Source organism: Anastrepha ludens, chromosome 3 (assembly GCF_028408465.1).
Source record: "Anastrepha ludens isolate Willacy chromosome 3, idAnaLude1.1, whole genome shotgun sequence".
Classification (NCBI taxonomy): Eukaryota; Metazoa; Arthropoda; class Insecta; order Diptera; family Tephritidae; genus Anastrepha; species Anastrepha ludens.
The window spans coordinates 129,268,593-129,282,112 of record NC_071499.1 but is presented as its reverse complement, the minus strand read 5'-3'; the positions used below and the strand labels follow the sequence as shown (position 1 = coordinate 129,282,112).

The following is a 13,520-nucleotide window of genomic DNA, read 5'->3' as shown; positions in this document are numbered from 1 at the left end:
TACACAGTATAAAATTAACAAAAAAAAAGTATCTTCACTAAATTTAATTTAAAAAAATAATAAGCTTTTAAATAATCTAAATAAAACCTAAATACCAAAAATTCAAAGAAAATTAATAATATACACATAATATATATATTTTGACATTTATTATCGTGCATTGTGTATAATAAATTGTGTATATTAAATAAAATAAAAAAAAAAACTATTTTGTTTTTAAATAATCAGCCAAAAAAGAAAAAAAAATTTATTATGATTACTTACAAAAATATTATAATTAATAATACTCAATTATATTAATTAATAATTCTCAATTATGTATAATATTGTTGTAAGTAATTATAATAAAATGTATAATTAAAATAAATGGTTTTCTAAGTAACCAAATTATAAAATTAATAAAAAGTTTATATTTTCAACAAGACAAAAACAATCAAGATTCTATCCGAAGCCCGTAAAAGTGATTGGGAAAAGCGAAAATATTCTAAAATTGACAATTAATCCACAAATGGTCCACAGGCGCATAATTAGCTAAGTTAAACACTTAAAGCATTAACAGATACCGCCTGGCATTTCAGTGGAATTTTCGACGTCAGAAGTGCGCTGCTTTTCCAACGCGATTGGTAAATAATTTTACTTGCTTTCATTATTAACCTTAAAAAACAATAAACAAAAAACTGTTTGGCAGCGTTTTACATGGCCACATGTGGCAGGTGGATGTACTGATACGAATCGTTGCGGCATTTCATAATAATTTTAATACTCATACCCAAGCGACCCCAAATGCACATAAACATAACTGTAAACATTGTCAGGTTTGGAGGTCAATTATAATGGCCTTGAACCGGCGTTGATTTGACATGTGACTCAGCGGCAAAAACTTTTTAATTCCTTCGAGTAAAATTAAACAGCAGCAAAATACGCGCACTCACGTGATTTGTTTATCTACAACAATTTTGCTTACCCAATGTGTAAATTCAAAATTAATGCGTGTACTTAGCAACCCAAAAATCATTGAGCCTGAAAGATAAACAAAAAACTAATTTTTGCATTTCTGACTTATTTCATTTTTTTTTCAAAATTGCGTTTATCGCCTCTTTGAAGTATTTATGTCAACCATAAATTTCTAGTGAATTACTGGTTTGGCATTGTTTGGCTGCGTTAATATTTTGATTAACGATTTGTGTGGTAAGTGTGAAAAATCTCATTGCTGATTTTCACTAAAAATTCTAAAGTGCAGCAGAATGTGTCTGAAGAAAGGAAAAACTAATTTTATTTTAAGATCAAAGCACTGCAAAGCGGCTGCATAAAAATTATTTATACTGAAAATAAACCAAATATTGGTAGACAAATTAGAGAGATTATTATTTCTCAAAAAAAATATTTTTCATAATGATATTGATCATATGTACATATGTATATATGTAGATACCTTTATATACAATATATTTCTATTCACTGTAAACCGAGCATAGATTTTCCACTTTAGAGGCTTCACTCCGCCAAGATCTCCTCATTTTGAAATACGAGCTTATCAAAGCTTTAGTTAGATACTGTTCAATGTCGGGTCAGTTGTAATAAAGGCTAGAAATAGACAAGAGACAGTGGGAAGTCTTTTTTTCCAGAATAGCAAAATAGCAAACAGCAGCAAAATCAAGCTTTCAGTCAAAGAAAAGCTTTATGCTAACGAAAAGCGAAAATCCACTTCGAAAAAGGAGTTTATTTCTAAATTAAGAGAAACCTTCATTAAAAAATTTTTCACTTGCGAATAAAGAGTAGTTTCCGTAGAGTGTTTAACTGCTTTAACCATCATTGAAAACAATTTTTGTATTCAAAAAGTAGTTTTCACGATATGCATCAGTGGTCTGGATGAGCAGACTCTCTCCCGTGGGAGTCAGGAGGACTACAACGCACTGTGGCCATCTGTTGTACCGGAGCTGTTTCGACTACTTCAGGCCAGGCATTAGATGCTCTGGTTGGTTTACCACCACTTGATGCTTTCATACAAGGATAGGCCTGAAAGGCCATTTGCAGGCTGAAACACAATGGGAACTGGTACGGCCCCTGTCCGGCATTGAACATTGAAACAGAGAAGGCATGGACTTCGATCCAGCGATTCAATCCATGCCCCTTGACTCGTACTTAAAAAGAGATACAGTGTGGTGTTGCCAGAGGCTCAATTGTGGTCAAACTCTGGAAATGAGCCCGGCAAACACCGTTTTTGCGTTTTCACGGATTCCTCCAAGACCGAGCACGGCTCCGGCTTGGGGATCTACGTAGAATCCAGCGGGACAAAACTGCACTTTGTTCTTGGAATGCATGCATCTGTATTTCAAGCGGAGGTGTATGCTGTTCAAGAAACGATGAACTTTTCGAACTGTCGAAAACAGATGGAGTGGCATATATATTCTATATCTATATGTGTTTGCAGCGATAGCTAAGCTACGCTCATGGCCTTAGACAGCCCCCAACCACATCAAAGGTAGTCGAGTCCTGTAAATCCAGGCTGAACTATGTCGGTAGACTTAAAGCCTGATGCTAACACGGGTCCCAGGATACGTGGGTATCGTGGGTAACGAGACCTCTGATCCTTAGGTAGGGTGGGCTCTTCTTCTTCAAAGCCACGTTTAGTAAATGGGTTACCTCAACCCACAAGCGAGCTTGGCAGACTGAGAGAGGCTGCAGATGGACCAAAATGATGTTACCTGTCATGTACGACCGACTGTCGCAAATCCTCCTGTGATTAAACAGAAGGGAGGGCAGACAGTTGGTTGAACTGATAGTTGGGCATCTCAGACAGTGTACTCTGTCCAGCTTGTGAAGAGGAGGATGAGACGGTGGACCACTTCCTGTGCACCTGCCCCGCCTTCGCTCGAATTAGGTTTGAATTCTTTGGCACTGATGTGTTAAGAAGCGACCACTTTGACTCCTTGGCACCACAAGATCTACTTAGATTTCTTCGGAGGTTGGGTAGATTTTAAGAAACTTAAAAGGGTATCCGAGTGCCATACAATGGACTTAATTAATGTCTGAGTGCTGTACTTGCTATCTAGTTGTCCCAACAAAAAAAATGTCACGATTGGTTTTCCAGCTCGAAAGGAGTTTTCATATTCGAAAAATGCCTTCACCGCTGAAAAGTAACTTTGTTACTCAAAGAAAAACTTTTACCATGGTATTAATTGCTTGCATCCACTTTTAAAAGCACAAGTAGTAATAGATTTTACCAAGCTTTAGACTCCTAACATAAATTTATTTTTGAAAGCGTAATATTAAACGCGAAGAAAAGCTTTCAATTTCGTCTTTATTGCTTTCATTGAATACAAAAGCGGGTTTTGTAAAGTCGCAAAGCTTGAAAAAAACTTTCATTTTCGAAATGCTTTCATAACCAAATAAGTGAGCTTTGGAAGTGAAAAGACTGGGATGGGATTTAGGCAAATAACCATCAGTTCTAATAAAAGAAATTTTACTTCCCGGCTGAACTCCTATTGCGGACACGAAACGTGAAAATAATAGAAAAAGTTTTATTCTCGTAACGAATTCCACTCGGCGGCTAATGAAGTGAAAATCTGTGATTGCATTTCTGCCAAAAAAAAAAACTCATTAAAAACCATCTGCCATTTTGACATTTAGGCATGAAGTCCTCGATTTGTGGCGCAACAACAGGGCGCACGAAAGAAGTAGAAAGAAAAGCTTTTCAGTGTTTGCAGCGCCACCTTTTTATAAATAATAGTACGTATCATTATGGTAATTAATAGCTACATACGTATGCCATTCAACTGAAATTAATCAAATTCAAGTTTAATACAAGCAAATTTAAATTTAATTTTAATCAGCTAAGGCTTTGCGGTTCATGAAATGTGCTAATGAGCAAACGTCAGCCATCTTTCCTCATCCCTATCGCACTTAATTGTTCGTTCGCTTCACAATACTTACTTTTATGTGTTTCAGTTTCCTTACTTCCTATACATGCATACGCATCTACAACCTAATTTATTTCCTTTACGGCTTCTGCCTATGTAATTCTGCCAATATGTTAAGCATACATTTGTGCGAATTAGCGGTTTTTATGGTTGGAGCGAGGGTTACTCCAGGGCATGCATATCTTTATTGTTGAATGGCATTAAAAACTGTTGTAAAGATGCTCGAGTTTGGTTTTCATTTTATTTTATTTTTTGCTCATCGCTGGCGGCTATTCACTTTTGAGACAACAACGTAAATTTTCAATATTTTTCGTATAGCCTTGAAGGCTAGTCAAGTCTACGGGAAAGGGAATAAAGCATGAAATGTTTATGAAAAGAGTGTAAAGGAAGCAAAAGAACATACAAATTTAAGTAAAAAAAGAATTTTATCAACATTTTTGTCCTTTGAAATGTTTGCTACCAGCTATCTAACGCCTATTAGACTTATATAATTCATTTTTATGCTCCATTTTATCTTCCACTCTTCAAATGCTCTATTTTCTGCTCACCTTCGTTTAACATTTTTTTCTCGCACTTTTTGGTATTCGTACACACGTACATACATTAAATGCTTGCTTTGAATCTTGAAATGTATCTCTTTTAAAACTTGAGAACAAAAAATACTCGTGGATACAAGTTTCTGTTGTAAATAGGCGTATAAATATTGTGTAACATCCCTTTAGTGACTTTTACGACGGTGATTTGATTTACTAAGAATTCAAACCACCTAACGCCAGTGCCTCTGGTATCTGAATAGTAGCAGGGTAAGAAAAATGTATTTATTTGTGTATTTTCGCTTCACGAAAATTGTGAGTTTTTTGCAGTTTTTTGTATCGGATGTTTTTTTAAGAGCTTGAGAACTTAAAATGGTAATACGAAACACAAATATTGTTGGAATGAATTTTGTTTTATTATCATATGGTAGACGGCATTTATTTTTTGAATATGGTGTCTGGCGTATCTCCGTCGCGGCTACGAGATACATCGTCCATTCGATGAGTCCATTTGACTTCTCTTCTTGATTGGCGCGATAACCGCTTACGCAATTTTGGCGCCAATCGTGTCTTTCTCGTGGTAACCGACGCCAGTTGGACATATCAAGTGAAACCAAGTCCTTCCCCACCTGATCTTTCCAATATAGAGAAAGACTTCTTCTTCCTCCATACAGGAACAAATAAATATATACTTGTATATGAAGCCGCCAGTCCTCCATGAACTTCGCGAACATACTTATTTTTTTCGTTTTCAAAGTAAGTTTCCACTATTTGGAAGCATTGCTCTGGCTTTAACTGATTCATGACGACTTATCATTCCTTACTGAACAAAAACCTAAACACAGTTTGACATTCTCAGCTGCCAAGCTATAGTTATCGATGTCGAAGTTCCCATGCAGCTAAAAAAACACCCGACATATAGCGGCAGCAGGTGCAGCAAGAAATAGAGGAATGATACTTTTTATAAAAGTTAATTGAGTCGTTCCAATGAAGTTCCACCTTATGTTTCATGAAAAAAATTTTGGTAGTGCTCAAATATAACCTGCGGAAAAAAACATTTCTTTTGGCATTCGACTTTTCGGACTCACGGTGGACTTCATACCTAGCACCCACTCAATGGTAGTCACGCACAAATGCCTTCGTCTACGACGGCCGCATTGCATTTAATCAATTTAATCGAGAGGAAAACTGTGTATATGAAGTGCCAGATAACCGTCCTCTTCTTCTTCTTCTCCTACCACTCATTTGTATCCATTTGCATGCTATGGCCCAGCCAGCATAACACTGAATCATAATTTGCTGCAGGGCTCATCTCTCCACAATCCATCTTACAAAGTTTCATGTACATTTTTTGCAACAATTAGGATGTTAATTCGTTTTGTCATCTAACTGATAAAGTCTCATGAATCTTACACAGCACTTAATAGATTGAGTCCATGAGCAGTAGACTACTCCAGGCTTAACACAATAGCCGCTGTTTACTCACACTGACGCACAGGCGTTTGCCATTTCAAAAGAAGGCGCTCTGCTGCGCTTGAGGGCTTATTTTTTTAGAAATAAAGAAGAAAATGATTACAGTTATTAGTTCTCGCCCCTCTTACATGCCGCAAAAGCTCATTTTCTGTGCCCGCGATATGCTTTGAACTGTAAGCTAACTTATTGCGCGATATTTCTATGCTTAGCTCACACGTTTGTGGCTATTTTTAAATCGCAAGTAAGTACTATCTACTAACACACTCGCATGTATTTTTTTCTATGTATGCCACTAATACTCATGCATATTCATACATACACACACGCGTAGAATTGGTAAATTAATAGCTTGCGATTGTCGCTACTGCTCGGCGTCAAATAAGCACCGGATAGTAATTTTGCAAAGGGGAAAAAGCTAAAGGAAATAAGAGGAGATATGAGCACTCGCAATAGAAATACGAAAGATTGTTGGCAATATAAAGAAATAAAATGGAATTTGGCTTGAGGAAATACCGCATAGTTGCAATTTGTACCAGGAAGAGATGGAGAAGTGTGAGAGGAGAGAAGAGCAGGAAAGTACTTGTAGAGGAAACGCAAATTGTTTTGCATTAACATTACAGAGAAGCCAAAAATGTGCAGTTTGTTTTGGAAATAGTATCGCAGCATAGCAACATTAACTAACTGAGGCATTAAAAAGCGCAAAGTACTTTTCCCAAAAATAGGCGTAAAACATAGTACCAAGTTTGCGTTTCACGTGAAATAACTGTCAGAATCCATACAAACTACTTTGCCGGGAAATATGCGTGAAATTTTGTATGCATCTGATAGCAAAGAAGTACTCAGTTCACGTCGTGAAAATACCACCGAACATGATACTAGCAAAAACGAAAACTTGCAGTTCCTTGGCGATTGAAGTACCTGAGCTCGAATGCTCCGAAGATATGGCATTTTTAAGCGGAACGTCCTCGCGAAAATTGCAAGTTGCTGGCAACATTTCACGGCTGTGAAGTTGGTACTAGCCCTTAGAATAGAAAAATGACACCAAAAAATCCAACAGTTAGGCTGCTTTGGGGTCCCCGACTCGCGCTAGATGACAGCAATCCTGGAAGAAAACTGCGAAACTCTAGTGACTCTCATAACATTTTAAAGTCCTCAGCTGAATGAAGATTTTGAGTTCAAAGAAATTACTCTCTGTATTACAAAACCTGTGACCCACTGGCTTCTATACTTTGAACGTCACCGCGGTAAATGCAGTGCACACATCAGGCAGCTGTAAGATAGTGAAAATACTCCCACTTTAACGGCCACGGCCGTAAGCTAAAAGAAAATAGGCCACCAAGGAGGTTTTTAGCTCCAGCACGGCGAGTATGTCAAGGACTTCTGACACTGAATTTCTACTACTGCCTCATTCTTACTGACAATACCACTTTGATCAAAAAGTTCCCAAATATATTCAGAAAATTCAAAATACAAGTTTATTCCTCAAAAGTGATATTGTCGCCTCCCCAGTTTGATCCAGTTCTCGAAACATTCCTGGAATTCTATTTTTGGTCTTCGATTTTTCCACTACTTTTTTTCGGCTGTTAAAACGCGTTCTCCGTAGTTGTTTCTTGATTCGGTCAAACAGAAAAAAATCGCTTTTCTTGGCGAACTGCTTCGTGTAAACTTCTTATAACACCTAAATAATGGTCGGTATTAACTATCTGACCTTCTGGAAAAAACTCGTGGTGCACAATACCATTGTAAGCCATAGAAATCGTGAGCACCGCTTTGTTTTTTGACTGTGGTACTGTGGTTGTTTTGGTCTTTGTTCATTCGCAGCTCTTCGCTCACTCGCCTGATGTCTGGATTGCGCGTCGTACTCATAAATCCACGTATCGTCTATAGTAACGACGCGTTTGATGAATGTTGTGTCGAATTCAGACTTGGCAATCATATCTTTGGCGTTATTAACGCTGTTCCTTTGGTGAATACAATTCAGCTCCTTTGGGACGAATTTTGCAGCAATACGGCGCAAGCCCAACTCATTAACTACAATGCCCTGAACGGATCCGTAAGCAATGCTCAAGCCCTCTGCCAGCTCTCCAGCTCTCTGATGGTTAATTTGCGGTTATTGATCCACTTTTCTCTCACTTTTTTGATGTTTTCATCAGTTTTCAGCCGCCACCACGTTCGTCTTTCTCGATGGACTCACGATCACTTGTGAAGTGTTCATGCCACTCGTAAACGAATGCTTTCATCAGAATATCATTAGCGAAATACTTTCCGAACAATTGTTTTCGCACCATTGAATTAATTTTTAACGCAAAATTTAATATAAACTCGTTGTTGCACATTCAAATCTATTTTTAGAACCGTAAAAAATCGAAAACACTTGCAGAGGAGGTTTAATAAAGACGGCGTGACTTTGACAGAGGCGAAGCAATGGCAATAAAATTTTTGTAGGAATGTTAATAAAAGATTCGGAAACCTAACAAAGCAAAAAAGGAAAACTGAAATCAGCTGACTTAGAGCGCCACGTGGCGGTTGTTCCGGAACTTTGTGATCAAGGGGGTATTTCTTTGTTATACGGAATGGAGTGGGTCGGCCTTTGTTTATCTTGTTATTGTTTGTTATGTTGTTGTTTAATGACTTATTGAAAAATAAAGCAGAGCCTAAAATTATGTCATTCTTACACGCCCGGAAAAGCAATTTAAACCTAAAAGTAAGTAGACATGAAATGGCGTGAGCTGCTCTTACTTTCAAGCCAACTGCACGTAATTATATTTTGGTGAGTGCTGTTTACCTTATTGAGTGCTGGTAAACACTTTATTTTGCTTTAATGAAGTGGCTGATAAAAAAAAACTTTGATGAAACTGAATTTTCAAAAAGGGGGATGAAAAAAGACATTTTTGAATACAAAATGTTGCATAACTTTGTTGATATATTAGTAATTTTTCATTTTGCCCGAAAACGTGCGTGTACTCAGTTCAAGTAGTTCAGATAAAATTAAATTCCAATACACCAAATACACACGATTTCACCCTTTGTCTTGAAACGCTGACACGCCTGAAACTATGCAAATACTTATATGTGTTTACTGTATACCAAGCATACTTTAGCCAATGTAGGATATTTTGTGCACAGGAATTTTTCCGTTCGGTCGTGCGATGTGTCAAATAAGTGATTGCACGAACACCCATTAATAACGGCTTAACCTTTTTTTGGGGTAAGTGATAGCTTGTCGCTTCGAAAAAGGTTCAATCATGAAATTGCCTTGAGTCTAAAATTACAAGCGAAAATAAATGACGCTGGCTGTTGTTTATAAATCTTTTTTTTAAATTTATTTTTTGGTTTTTTTGTAACGCAGAATCACAACAAATGAGTGCGACCGTGTAATTTCCTGTGATTTTTATGATGCCTTTTATTGCCTTTTGGCGCTTCATGCCATTCGGTCAACCTCCTATTTCCGGTCTCCCCTTATTATTCTCAGAACGTGGTTTTTATTTACACTTTTGCACATCATACACCATTTGTCATTTCTGCTTCCCACTGAATTGTTCCCATTGTCTCTCAATGATTAAGAAGTTCCTTTGGTTAAATTACAAAGATATGGACGCCTTGCTAATTATGACAACTATGAAAAATTATAATAATAAAACAAAGGATTTCCGGAATTGAATGCTTTGTTAGGTTTAAATGGCTTTAAGGAAGTAACGGTTGCCAAAATAGCGATGAATTAAGCGCACACCTTCCAGCCGGTTATCTGGTGCCCCGGAATCTATTTGCGACACAGTCGGGAGGGAGGGGAGGGCAAACGGGCATTTCCCTTTTTATCGTCCTTCAAGGCCAGTAAGAACTCCAACGATAGTGTTTGAATTCTTCATATTTTTTATTTAGATGGTTGTCAAGTTTACTTAAATATGCACTAAACTGTATTCCGTTCACACATTTTCGGTTTAGGTTAGGCCATCGCGTGTTTATGTATTATCATACTTTAGCTGACGTCAAAGCGCAAACCGGTTTTCTGAAATGCTTTTTCCTTCATCACTTATCACTTTCTATGAATTTCTAATTATGGTTTTGTAAATTATATTTATTTTCATTTTTTATGTTGCCGATAAGAGCTACGTAAGTTGTCTGTTTTTTACTAACTTCGGTCCCAATGGCTTACCCAGGAAATCAGTAAAGACTGACATGCATAGAATGGATATTATTAGTCTTTTGTTGAATTCCCAATGCCATTTTATCGAATCATCGTCAGGCTACCAAACATTATTTCTGCCCCTTCATGAAACAGTTGGAGATATTTCTCAGCATAATTTGTTAAGAAAAAAGTGAAAAACTGTAAAATGTAAATCTATAAAAATCGAATTATATATATCTGCACATATATATATTTTTGTTCTCCAAAAGACACCGAGATTCAGAGAATGCAATTTTCCGAAAGATTGCGCTCTAGATAAAAAAAAATATGATGGCCTGATTTTGCTAGTTTTCGGTATATATTTATACTAATTACATTATTTAAGGGGTTATACGCAGTTATGACTTTCAAAAAAATCGATTTTTTTATTGCATTTTTGTAATGTACATATATTCAAAAGTATACGCACGAAATTTGAAGTAGATCTAAGCAATACTTTCGGAGTTATACCTAAATATGTAGAGATGCCTCGGCACGTTTTAAGGCACGTTCAACCGGTATTGAAACTTTAAACGTGTTTTTTTCAAAACGGCATTTTTCAAGTCGGTGTACACGATATCTCGAAAACGGCTTGTTTGATCGGTCAACCGTTTTAACTCAATCTTTAAAGATACATTTTCTAGTAATTAATCGTTCCTTTTGTAAATCTGATACTTATTTTCCATTTTATAATCAATTTACGGCCAAATTTTAACGTAAAAATCGAAATCATTTCTTTTAAAAGCTGCCATTTTGTGAAAATTCACTATTTTGATTAGCCGAACGATTAATTACTAGATAATCTAATATATTAACAAAATTTGTTTGGTTTTTTGATTTCAGATAATCCAATCCTGAGTTACGATGTACACCGTAAATCGTCTTTTTTTAAAGGAGGTTCCAGAAATCGCCTGCAGCGCGCTCTATAATCAACATTTTCATAAATAAAAAATTTTGTTACGTTCTTGAAGGATGCTTTTATAACCGCCAAAAATTTTCAAATTAAAATATTCTGAAGTTTCTTCAGGATAAATCCTTGACAACCCGTCTTTTATTTGCTTTATAACTGCGTATAACCCCTTAAGTAAAAACTATCATATTATGTTGACCGCATATTTACCCAATAAGTGGCGATGCAGTGGAAATAATTGCAAAAGTGAACCCTGGAACAAAGAAGTAAGGAAATTATGAAATAATCCCAACCAAGCATCTGACCTCAATGGAGGAGAAAATCGGTCTTCTTCTTCTTAATTGGCGCGATAACCGCTTACGCGATTTTGGCCGAGTTTAACAGAGCGCGTCAGTCGTTTCTTACTCGTGCTAACCGGCGCCAATTGGACACACCAAGTGAAGCGTTTGTATCCATTCGGACAGCATGACCCAGCCATCGTAGCCGCTGGATCTTTATTCACTGCGCTATGTCTATGTCGTAGTAAAGCTCATACAGCTCATCGTTCCATCGTCTCCGATGCGAGTATTCGCCGTTGCCAACGTGCAAAGGTCCAAAAATCTTACGCAGAATCTTTCTCTCTCAAACACTCCAAGCGTCGCTTCATCGGATGTTGTCATCGTCCAAACTTCTGCGCTATACGTTAGGACGGGCATGATGAGAGCCCTGTAGAGTGTTAGTTTTGTTCGCCGAGAGAGGACTACTGGATTTCCAGGCTGACATTGTTATCGGTGTTAATGCTGGTTCTTAAATAAACGCAGTCTTTTACAACCTCGAAATCATAACTGCCAGGTTGGCTCTTTTACTCGTAAGCGACTCAGTTCATTATTTTCTTAATAGTAATAGGAGTCCAGCTGAGTTACTTGTTATTGTTGAAATATTTGTTGCACAAAGTGGTGACCTTGTTCTCTTTCTGCAATTGTTTACATTTACATTTCCATTTCTACAATTGAATGTCTTCACTCTTATCCACATAATTTAAAATTGATTTATTTCCACAAAATAATTCAATCAATCATCAATCGATTACACCCAAATATTCAATGAAATGTTTATTAGTTTAGTGTCTTAAATAGAACAGATCAATTAATAAATGAGCAGACAAACAAAGAAAAGAGAAAAACTCACAGCAATGAAATTAAAATTCATTGAAACCCACTAAACAGGCGACGGAGCATTTGTGTATAAATGACTGATGATTTTTCGTGCTTGCGTAAAGCGACAACAAATGTACCATTATTTAGCTTTATTAACTTCAAGAAAAAAATACATCTCGCTTATTATAATATATTGAGTTGTCGGCGAAGTTTTCTCCAATACACACACACTTCTAAGCACTTTTCCGTATTTAGACCTTTTTAATTATTACCCTGCCACAGTTGATCATGAATTGTGATACTTTGTGAGCAATAACGACTACTTAAAATTTGATTTGATTTCGATATAGAACTAAAATATGACGGGCCTCACATTACTGCTCCTGTTTTTTTGCCTCCCATTTCATACAACTCATTTTGGACAAAAATGTTGTTTATAAGTAGAGTCAACAAACAAAAAAATAAAAATTAAAAATTAAAAATTATGAGTTACTTTTGAAACAAATAAAAGGAAAACAAATGGTCAAAGTTGATAAAACTTTTCTACTATTTTCGAAGGGTAAATTTCACATTTGAGAGTTAATGACTAAATAAATTATTCACCCTATCGGAAGATTTGTGATTTTCGCAATTGACTTTTTATGTCAATCATATTTGACGCTGGTGAAGTAGAAAGCTTCAGTATACAAACAAAAAAGCGGTGGAGTGCGCAAAGGACAAAATAAAGATTTCCATACCTCAATTTATTGTGTTAAGTAAAAAAGTTGCTTAAAAACAAAATCAGAAGATTAATTTTGCGCTATCTTGTATAAAGGCAGTTGGACAAAATATTTTTTTTTTTTATGAATTTTGTTTTCTTTGGTATTGTAAGAATTATAGAGTAAAGTACGAGCAGAACAGAATTTTAAATTGCCTAGATACGTTTTCTCAGTTTTTTGTATTGGGTAAAGAAAAGGGTAGGAGGCCACCGCAGCCGAATGGGTTGGTGCGAGACTACCATTCGGGATTCACAGAGAGAACGTAGGTTCGAACACCAAAATTAAGAAAAACATTTTTTTAATAGCGGTCGCCCCACGACAGGCAATGGCAAACCTCGTTCACAGGCGTTTATTTCTGCCATGAAAAAGCTCCTCATAAAAAATATTTGCCGTTCGGAGTCGGCTTGAAACTGTAGGTCCCTCCATTTGTGCTACAACATCAAGGCGCACACCACAAATAGGAGGAGCTCGGCCAAACACCCAAAAGGGGTGTACGCGCCAATTATATATATATATGTGTATATATAAAGAATGCCACAGCTGTTGTTAACAGCTAAATTTTTTCGCATTAAATTTTTTGGATTTACAGTTTCTTATTTGGTTTTTATATAAATTTTTTTATTTT

At 36.5% G+C, this 13,520-nt stretch overlaps 1 protein-coding gene across 13 annotated transcripts in view; it reads left to right on the top strand.

Annotated features, from left to right (window-relative positions):
* Nucleotides 1-13,520, top strand: part of LOC128859217 (relaxin receptor 2) — a 94,443-nt gene that overhangs the window by 1,912 nt on the left and 79,011 nt on the right. For 10 of the 13 annotated variants that reach the window (XR_008454113.1, XM_054096023.1, XM_054096016.1 and 7 more), the window contains one exon: nucleotides 424-623. The exons of 2 other annotated variants lie outside the window; for them this stretch is intronic. The gene's annotated coding sequence lies outside the window, so the exon portion shown is untranslated. The remainder of the gene's footprint in view (nucleotides 1-423; nucleotides 624-13,520) is intronic. One more of the 13 variants, XM_054096014.1, reaches the window with a different exon arrangement.